This window comes from Cyphomyrmex costatus, unplaced genomic scaffold (assembly GCF_001594065.2).
Source record: "Cyphomyrmex costatus isolate MS0001 unplaced genomic scaffold, Ccosl1.0 scaffold277, whole genome shotgun sequence".
Taxonomy (NCBI): domain Eukaryota; kingdom Metazoa; phylum Arthropoda; class Insecta; order Hymenoptera; family Formicidae; genus Cyphomyrmex; species Cyphomyrmex costatus.
Genome location: NW_017276877.1, coordinates 59,488 through 71,196, shown reverse-complemented (window position 1 = coordinate 71,196; position 11,709 = coordinate 59,488).

Below are 11,709 nucleotides of genomic sequence, written 5' to 3'. Positions count from 1 at the left end.
ATTAAAAGAATTTAATCTTTCTTTGGTCGAATTTCTAATTTTTGTTTGAACTTCCGGTTTTGACTTATTGTTAGTTGTGTTATAGTATGGATAAGAAATTTATCTATTAACTCCGAAAAGATAGTGACATCATTCTTACGGTGCAAGTACAAAATGTATTAGTGTTTGGAAGATTGATTTAAATATTCGCATTAATGACGTCAAGCCTCGATTGGTATTCGTACTTCAATTATCGTAATAACAATTACTGTACATAAGAAAAAGGTATTTCAGCATAATGTGTTCACATCATTATCGTTATGTAGCTTTTGAAAATGCGGTGGATCCTTATTTTATTCTAATCTAATCTTATTATTCATTATTTATAAGTAATTCTTTCGTACTTCAAGTGTCGAAAAAATTACTCCGTACAAGCTTCGACATTGCTTCTAAGTGAACAACGAGAAACTCATCAATCTTTTGAGAGCAGGCATATTCTTTTTCCGAGTCATTAACAGAATGGTACCTACTCTGGAATTACAAGCAATTATTTTTCATTGCACGGGCTAGTATAAATTAAATAAATTTCAAATCAAATCTCAATAACCGACTTTTTTATTCTGTACGCTAAGAATAACATATTGCAGAAATTTTTTAGAAAACTGTAATATCCAAATTGTAATCTGTTTTACTTATATGTATGTATGTTCATTTTGAATTTGCACCTTGAATGATCTATTAATTACTTTTCGTGGTACATATTCAACAAAGAAAATATATTTTATGTATGTTCATTGCAGTTATTTTCTAGAAAACTGTAATATGCAGATTGTAATCTGTTTTACTTATATGTAGGTATGTTCATTTTAAATTTGTACCTTGACTAATCTGTCATTTACTTTTCGTGGTACATATTCAACATAGAAAATAACATAACGTATGTTCACTTTGAACTGGCACATTTAGTAATATATCAGTTACTTTTCGTGGTCATATATTATATTAGATAATATCATTTAAAGTATTAAAGGTTTACATTATTATGTTACATTATTAAATAATCATTTTAATTTAGAAAGGTTCAAATTTTTGGGGTTAATTATCGAAGGTTGAAATTTATTGGGTTTTCTATTTTGTGGTTTGGTAATTGTTTTAATTTAGGAAGGATCAAATTTTTGCGGTTAGTTTTCAAAGGTTTAAATTTGTTGGGTTTTTTAATTTGCGAGGATCTATTTTTGAACATGGCTTGACCTTTTCATTTTAATGATATGTTAGTTACAATTTTCTGGAAAATAACTGCGATATGTTATGCTTAGTGCACAAAATATAAAAGTCGTTATGCTAGCCCGTACAATGAAAAATAATTGCTTGTTATTCCAGAGTACCAATCTGTTAACGATTCGGAAAAAGAACAAGCGGTGTGTTCTCAAAAGAATTTCGATGGATGGAATAAATGATTAAAATGAAAATTATGAAAATGGTTTAGATTAAATTTTTCTTTCATTTCAACATATTTTGTGTATTCACATCGTTATCGTTATGAAGCTCTTGAAAATACGGTTGATCCTTATTTTATTATAATCCAACATTATTATTTAAATGTAATACTTTTCGTACTTCAAGTGTCGTATTAATAATTATTAATAACTACTCTTCGATACAACTCTTCGAAATTATTTCTAAGTGAACCCCAAGAAACTCATCAGTCTTTTGAAATCAAATCTTAATAAACTACTTTTATATTTTGTGCACTAAGCATAACATATCGCAGTTATTTTCTAGAAAATTGTAATCTGCAAATTGTAATGCTTTACTTATTATATATATGTATCTATGTATGTTCGTTTTGATTATTAAATTTGAATAATATACACTCTTTTTATATGTTCACTTTTAACTGGCACCTTTAATAATATATCAGTTACTTTTTATGGTAATTTATTAATTATTGGAGGAATAAATGTGTTTGAATTAAATATGATATAATTTTTTTAAAGAAGAATTAATCTGCTTGGGTTGGAATAGGAAGATCTTTCAATATTTATTTTTGTAAAGAAGATTTAAACCATTTGGATTGAAATAGGAAGAACTTTCAATAAGAATAAGAAGACATATATGGTACTTAGGTTTCATTGTATATGAAGGAAGATAAAGATAATACTACATGGATTTTACTATTTAATTAATTAGAATTTAATAAGAATAGTACCACATGGGTTTTTAAAGATATTAATTAGAATTTAACTTGGCACCGACTATTAATATCAGATCTTTTATACAAATGATACATGTCATTATATGAGAACAAAGATACTACTACATGGATTTCATAGAATAACTTGGCGCCGACTATTGATATCAGATCATTTATACAAATGATATGTCATTATATGAGGATAAAAATAGTACTACATGGATTTTATAGAATAACTTGGCGCCGACTATTGATATCAGATCTTTTATACAAATGATATGTCATTATATGAGGATAAAAATAGTACTACATGGATTTTACTATTTAATTAATTAGAATTTAATAAGAATAGTACCACATGGTATTTTAAAGATATTAATTAGAATTTAACTTGGCGCCAACTGTTAATATCAGATTTATACAAATGATATATATCATTATATGAGGACAAAGATAGTACTACATGGGTTTTACTATTTATTCTTTTTAAGAAGAATTAAACCATTTGGGTTGAAATAGAAAGTTCTTTCAATAAGAATAAGAACAACATAGGTTCTACTATTTAATTTAGTAGAATTTAATAAAAATAGTACCACATGGGTTTTCAAAGATCTTTTATACAAATGATACATGTCATTATATGAGAATAAAGATAGTACTACATGGATTTCATAGAATAACTTGGCGCCGACTATTGATATCAGATCTTTTATACAAATGGTATATGTCATTATATGAGGATAAAAATAGTACTACATGGGTTTTATAGAGTAACTTGGCGCCGACTATTGATATCAGATCTTTTATACAAATGATATATGTCATTGTAAGGCGGTAATAGAGATTTCGAGGAAACCGCCGGAATGTCAGGATTAGAGGGCATCCGTGGTTTGCACGGATCAGGACTGGGAAAGCTATGAACAGTAATCCTAAGGATTGAAAGGTGGTCACTTTATTGTGAGGAATCACCTCGCGGTAGAATCGCATGGATACAACAACTAAAGCGGTGGTCGCTTAGCGGAACGCAGTGCGTGCGAGGCACGTGTGTCGAGTACGGATGATTCACAAAGGGTTCGAGCCAGTATTAGTCAATTCAGACGTAAAGTTGGGAACTGTTGGGTATTACTGCAGAAGAGATGGGAGAGAGAATAGTGACATTACTTTTATACATGACCGAGTCTGAAGCTAAAACTTGGGAACATGCTTAACTAAGAAAATCTCATTCCATAGTGAAATCTTGAGTACGACTCAAGATTATTAGATGCATAATCATTGCTTAAGACCGATCTTGATCCAGTCTTGGTCGAGTCCAGTAAATCATGGACTTAAGACGGTCTTGAAATAAAAAGTATAGTATTTAGTTTTTATTTGTGTGTGTATTAATAATTTCTTCTATTTATTTTTTCATATTTTTAGAGAAAAAGAAACGAAAAAGCATGATAGTTATGGTAGAATTACTACAAATATTTGTAGTAATATCTGTCATTGGGTGAACTAACCTAAAAGTACCTTGCGACCGTCGCTGGCGAGCCAGCCACGGGCCGCATCTCGCGACACGCGATTAAGCGATGCGTGAGAGAGAAAGCGAGAAGGAACATAGGACGACGAGGCGGCGATGCGCGCGGTTGGAATTAGTCCGTATGACTTAATCAATTTGTTTCTTTTGTTAATCAGTTTTAGTTTCGGTCAATGTTTCAAGCCGGGCTGGCCAAACGTCGAAGGATGACGTTGATTTAATGATAAAGGAGCCGAGCGAATGGACGTAGAGTCAAAGGAAAGGAAGCCGGATACGGTGGCGCAATGGATTTTCTGTTGTTATTGATGTTTAGTTTGCGAATCCACCGATCACGGGCCCGGAAGTTTAGTTGTGTTTTACGGTGTACGCGTCAAGCGAATAATTAAGATGCCTCGACGTTAAGACCGATGATTTTGTTAGCTTTGCGAAGATAGATTAAGCAACCGCAAAAGTACCGTCCAATGTTACCGAAGTAGTTTGTACGTGAAGTTAAGATAGGTGTAGATTAGTGTCAGAAGAGAGAAAGATAAAGGAAAAGAAAAGATAAAGAAAAAAAAAATATATTTAGATATAGAGTATGTGTGAGAATTAGAGATATGCGTAGACGTAGTTAGATGTTAAGTAGAATAGTAAAGCAAGAGATTGGGAGAGTTGTGAGCGTGAGTGAATGATAAACGGAGAGATACGCGCGCAGGCGGACGGCGCGATAGAAAGAAACGACGATGAACGCGACGAGAAGCACGGTGGCATCCGAACGAGAAGGTTCCGATCCGTGAAGTATCGTGCTAAGAGGTAACGAAACGCGTTGAAGGAATCGCGTGCAAGGAACGGACGGGGACGGCTAAGACCGTCATCTCGGATTTAAAAGTATCGCGAGAGTTCGCGAATCGTGAGCCGTGTAGCTTACGGGGTACGCGCGTAAGCGTAGATTTAACGAATAGGTAAATGAGTCTATTGACGGACAAGGGTGTCCGCCATTATGGGTTAGCGCGCAAAGCGAGTTAAGAGATAAATGATCCGTGAGAAGATAGCGGGATGCGCAGCGAGGCGTAGCTAGCGGATCAGATTTGAAAATTGTAAGGGGACGATGATGTCCACCATTTTGTATTCGAGAATGGAGTGCGACGGGGAGAATGTGATCCGTTGGAGGACAAGACAATGTGAAACGACACCGATCCATCCGATCGAAATTATTGTACGAGCGAGATTGAGCGAATCCGACATTTTGAATCCGCACTAGCGGGGAAATAGACGATGAATGATCCGTGAAATGGATATGAAATAGGTAGTAAAAACGATCTATCGGATCGAAATTGTTGTATCGGTCAGATCGGAAGTGTCCGACGATGCGGACTCATGCCTGAGGCGAGAGCGATTAAGAACGATCCGTTAAACGGAGGGATAATGTGTAAAGATACCGAGGTATCGGAGCGAATTTGTAAGTGCGAGCGCGAGTTACGAATTATCGGGAAATAACGGACACGTATGTGTGTGCGGGTGATCGCGGGTGAAGGAACGCGTGAGGCGATATGCAGCGAGTAGACGCGAGGCTGCAGACTCCCGTCGAAAGTCAGCCAGAGCCAGTTGCAAACATGAATCGCGAGTACGAACGACGGATAAGTATTATAGCTAACTCATTCGATCAGATAGATAGAGAAGTATCGACGTTGATAGTGCATACAAATTCATACACACGCACCCATGCCGAATGGAGTGCGAAAATTGCGTAGATAAAGTACAAGTATTGTGCGAGTACGGTGATTCACGAGGATAGCCGTTGCACGGGAAATGCCCAGATAGAAGACGGTAATGCGAATGGAGGGGAGAAGCGCGAGCGGCGCGTGCGCGAGAAGGGAACCGCGCGGTGAGAGCGCGAATCGCGAGAGAGGAGATAGATAGTGGGAGCTCAGACTTGTGAAAACGAGCACAAGCGGGTGATATACCGCGCGTACCTTCGAGATGATAAAATAACGAGCGTTAATATACGAGAGATGTGTAAACCGCGCAGACGGAAACGATTGTAAAGAAATGCCAAAGAGCAAACCGGGATGTCAAGTTTGTAATAGCGATAGCGTACTGATTGAGAGTAAATTGAGCATAGTATCTTGTTAGTTGGAAGAGCGGCGTGCGCCACGAAAGAAAATCCGTGACTAGAGTACGCAAGGAGGTGTAACGCGGCACGGATTCGGACGCGATCGCGGAGAGATTAGTATTAGAGTTGTGTGTTTTACATTTTGTATCGACAGTTTATGCCTTGTTGTTGATCCGTTATTAACGATCATACTGTGTGTGATTTAATGTTGAAATAAACACGTTTCGTTGAGCATAAAGCTAAAGCTGAAATAAAGTGAGTGAATTATTTCTCGATCCTGAACCCATTGGCAGTGATAACGGCGAGTCATACCGACAGGCCAGCGATAGAAGGAGATTTCCGATACGAACGAGCAAAGTCTAGAAAGAACCTTCGCCTTTGGTGGTGAAAAGGCGTGGCGACGTTGATATATCCGTCGGACAGGACGACGAGGAACCATCCGGACCAGCTGTCCGGTCACAACCTCACATTCAAACAATAAGAAATTTAGTATAGTTCAATACTTTGTCCGAACACATTTCTTATATTTGAAACTCTGTGACTATAAGGCATTTGATTTATATTTTTACACTTGATCATAAGTAGTTTCAAGTTAATTATATATAATGTATTATAAATATATACGATATAATTATACAATATAACTTTTAAATCTATTTTTATACAATTAAGATATAATTATTTATTATACATTTTAGATAAGCGCACATTATGGAATTAAATATATTAAGCCAGTTTGATATTAATTTATTTGATGGTTCTGATTCCTCTTCAGAGGAAGAAAATTATATTGGTATAATACTTGATAAACGATATGTATGCAAGATGCTATTAATCCATTCACAGCCTATCGTGAACACGAATTTCACATAAGATATAGATTTTCAAAACATTCTGTTATGCATGGACTACCTTTGGTTATAGATGGTTTAAGAAAACCTGATAAGCGAAGTCTTCCAATTGAACCAGTTTTCCAGCTGCTTATTTGTTTAAGATTTTATGTTACTGCTTCTCTCTCTTTTCAGATAAATTATTTATTTATATTATATCTCTTTCAGTTATATTATATCTCTTTAAAAAAAAAGATACAAATAATTGTATTACTTTCATCTTGTAATTTAGAAAGTAAACGGAGATCTTATGGAATTACCACAATCTACAATTAGTAGAATCATGTTTAGAGTAACTGTTATATTAGCAGCTTATTTAAATACTTATGTCAAATTTCCGACAAACCAAGCAACTATACGAGAAAGTAGAGGATTGTTTAAAAAATTAGGATATGGACATGGAGCTATTGGACTTCCTTGTATTGATGGAGCGATAGACTATACTCATATAATATTATTTTAATAATTTTCAAGGATTAGGTGGAATGTACAGAAATAGAAAAGGATATTTTTCTTTAAATGTCCAGGTAAATTAACAAAAGCAATGTTTATTAATGTTTAATAATGCTTATTCCACGTATATTACATATACATTTTATTTTTATCGTATTGTCTTTTTGTGCAAGGCTGTTGTAGGACTGCAGATGGAATTTTTGGATCTTGTTCCTGAATGGCCAGGAAGTCAACACGACAGTAGATTCAATTTTTCAAAATTCTAGACTTTTTATGCGGTATCAACAACGAAAATGTAAAAAAAAATTTTTTTAATGTAAAAAATATCAAAATGTAAAAAATTGTCTCACTAAAATAAATATGATTAGATTATCCATTTTTAAGGGGGTAGTTGGGTATGAACGACCATTTTTTAAAGATTTTATTTAACACACAAAAAATTTATTTTTCGAAAAGTTACGAATACCATTTGAAGGAGACTTAATAAAAGATATATGAGATATTTTTTCTTTTTTTTTTGGCAACCCTGGTGGTGTCCTGACTGCCCGAAGTAGACCTGTCTTTTGCACGGGGGACACTTTTCCGCAGCTTCTGGTCGTCTTGAAACAAAAGTCCGGGTATTTTCTGAAAGAGTAGGTGCGTGGCTATGGTATATACTAAAAACTTTCACCCCGGTAGTAAAAAAAAAAAATGGCGGACTTTTGAATTTTTTACCTTATTTTTTCACTTTAAATTGTTTAAAAAAATATATTAAATGTCAATGAATATTTCTATCCGTAGTATATACCATAGGTAGACATGTCTAGAACAACCCCTTAAAATTTCAGCCCAATCCGTTCAGTAGTTTTTTCACAATCTTGTCCCCCATGTCAAAAAAAGTGGTTTCGAGAAAAACGCATTTAAAGTTTTTGTTGCGAGAAAGTGGGTAAAAATTGCAAAATTCGACCATCAGTCGGCAATTCCTGCTCCATACATGATGCAACCGTTACAAAGGTAAACTGCCATACAACTGAAACTGAAATGCTAAGAAACCAAATATTCATAAACGTCAGGAGGGGAAGAGAGCGCCAGCTGTTCGACCGCGCCGCAGGTATACGCCGAGCGCTCGGAGGACACCTCGCATTGTGTTGCTATTTTCGACCTGTTTTCGATCGGTTCCACGAAATTTATGTTCACTACCATATTTCTACATGTATTTGGTGCACGAAAATGATGTATTTGGAAAATTGATTTTTTTGAAAATTTCATACCCAACTACCCCCTTAAGTAAATTTATAGTTAATTATATGGTTATTTTCTTCGTTAAACTTAACGTAATATGAATTTATTTTTCAAAAGATGAATAATTTCATTTAATGAATAAGTCATTATATGTCTATATTTGAAATGTAAGAAATAAAATCATAAAACATATACTTGATAATCATACCAGTTCTGACCTATTCAACCTTTTCTTGCATGTCTAAACACGTTTCTAACTGCTAAATATATTTATACATACAATTCCACGCGTTACGTTTAATACTTGTGAATAAAGTGTCATTGGACAGATTCTAGAGAATCCCGAATGTTTCCGATGTTGGAGAACTCGAGTTTAAACTTAAGACAACCTTAACAAAGCCTGACGAAGCCGAATGCTTAAGCATGAGCTTTGTTAAGGCAGTCTCAAGCTCAAACTCGAGTTTTCAAGATACATTTATGCATGTAAGGCATTCTTAAGCTAGTTTTGGACCCTAAGTCGATCTTGAGGAAGACTATCTCAAGACAGATCTTAAGCAACGTCTATGGATTCCGCCCAAAGAATGATAACGCTTGTGCGTGCGCGTCGGTTATCGGCGCGCGCTGGGGGAATAAGCCAATCGGATATTGGCCAAGGTACGCGGAAGCGATTAGGCGAATGAGAGCCGAGAAGGAATGCGTACGCATCTCGCGAGGGAAAGCGCTGGTAAACCAGATTTGGGGAGAGTTGTGACCGGGGTCATTTGCAATCATACATCATTATATGAGGACAAAGATAGTACTACATGGGTTTTATAGAATAACTTAGCACCGACTATTGATATCAGATCTTTTATACAAACGATATATGTCATTATATGAGGACAAAGATAGTACTACATGGGTTTTACTATTTATTTTTTTTTAAGAAGAATTAAACTATTTGGATTGAAATAGAAAGATCTTTCAATAAGAATAAAAACTACATAGATTTTACTATTTAATTTAATAGAATTTAAAATGGTACCACATGGGTTTTCAAAGATCTTTTATACAAATGATACATGTCATTAGATATAAATTACATCTTGGTCTAGGTTACATCTTGGTCTACTAAACAGCACATATGATTAGTCGGTTCTACAGTCGATTAAGTAATTGGCGTTGGTGAAACTGGCCCAAACAGTTTTTTTTATCAAACATAAATATAAATTAAAAAGACAAATTAAGAGTCAAACATTAAAAATTTCTTTAATCACATAGTAAAAAGATAAAATTAATTAATATAAATTAACATGAAAAACAAGACTAAATACGAAAGTATAAAAATATATACATAAATATGAAAAAACAAGAACGAACTTAATACAAAAATAAAAAAGGCTTAATCAAACTTTACATGTTTCGACTCATGGATTGAATCTTCTTCAGAAGTAACAAAACGAAAAAACATCGTATAGATAAATCATTGGTGAAATAATGATGCATCCGACATCAAGGTAAGGAATTTATTATAAGCGATTGGTAGATCGATAATAAATCTATAAAAGAATTAAGACATTAACTATATATGAACAATAGGATTCATCATCATCATCACTCCTTTTATCTCCTTTATGTGGAGCATAGGACGTCTACGAGTCTCCTCCATCTTACTCTATTTTGGGCAATCGTTTTTATTTCTGCCCAGCATTTTCCAATAGATTTAATTTCATTATCTATTGTTCCCCTCCAAGACATGGCAGGTCTCCCTCTTTTGCGCTTTCCTTGCGGATTGTATTCCATAGCCATGCGAGCTATGTTATGCGGATCTTTTCTTAGAGTATGGCCGATCCATTTCCATTTTCTGCGGCGGATTTCAGTGCCTATTTTTTCTTGCTTGGAAGCGCGCAGTAGTTCTTCATTTGTTGGTAAGTTTGGCCAGAACAGTCTCAGAATTCGTCGCAGACATTTGTTCACGAAGACCTGAAGTTTGTTTATCAGTCCATCTGTGTTTTTCCAGGTCTCGCAACCGTATAGCAGCACAGATTTGATGCAAGCATTGAATAAACGAAGCTTATGTATGTTAGACATCTTTGAGCTTCTCCATATTTTATTAAGTCTGAAGAAGGCTTGTCGGGCCTTGTTTATTCTTTTGCTAACATCGATGTTGGTTCCTCCGTCTTTGGCAATTACGCAACCAAGGTATACAAAGTCGTTGACTTCTTCGATTGTGCGTCCTTCAATGGAAATAGGTGTGCTTATGTTTGTTCCAATACGCATTATTTTTGTTTTGTTGGTATTGATCTTTAGTCCAACTTCTGCAGCGTATCTTTGAAGTGCTGAAATTCTCCCCTGTGCATCTTTGTGTGTATGAGATAGTAACACGATGTCGTCCGCATAGTCGAGATCGTCAAGTCGGCGAGTCAGCAGCCACTGTATTCCGCCTGTTGTTTCTTGATTGCATTTTTCCATCACCGTATCCAGTACCATTAAGAATAGCATCGGTGATAGAATGCAGCCTTGGCGTACACCTCTTCTGATTTGGAAGGAGGGGCTCAGTTTTCCTTTGAAGAGAACACCGCATTCCGCGTTATCATATAATTCTTTTATTAATCTTGTTATTTGGGCTGGTATTCCAAATTTTTCTAGTGTTTTCCATATAGCCGGCCAAGTCACGGTGTCAAATGCTCTTTCAAAGTCCACGAAAGTCAGATACAGTGGTGAGTTGAATTCTGCTGCTTGCTCCACTATAATTCGAAGGCTGCTTATATGATCTATGCAGCTGTGTCCCGGGCGGAATCCTGCTTGTTCTTTTCTCAATTTTTCATTGACGTGCGCTGTCATTCTCTCGCGGATGATTGACGCTAGAATCTTCGTAATTGTATTCAGTAGGGTTATTCCTCGCCAGTTCTTACATTCACGGAGATCACCTTTCTTTGGAATTGTGATGATTATTCCTTGTTTCCATTTCGCCGGGATGCTGCCTGTGTCCCATACTTCTGTTATAATGGGGGCAAGTGTTTCCGCCGCAAATGATGGATCAGTTTTAAGTAATTCCGGTGCGATGCCGTCACTACCTGCGGCTTTGTTGTTCTTGAGTTTCTTTATTGCTAATCTGATTTCAGCAACTGATGGTGACTTTGTGCTGATACGAGATGATGTTGTATAGTCTATGTCGCAGTTATCTATTGTTGGGTCGTCGTGTTTAAAGAATTCTACCCATCGATTAAGTTGTTGTTGTTCCGTAGTGAGAATATGGCCATCGCTGTTCTTAATTTGTGGAATGCTTGTAAAATGGCCGGTGATCCTCCTGATACATTGGTATGTTTTGCGCACGTCCTTTTGTTCCGCCGCCACTTCAGCGTCATTGATGATGTTTTCTTCG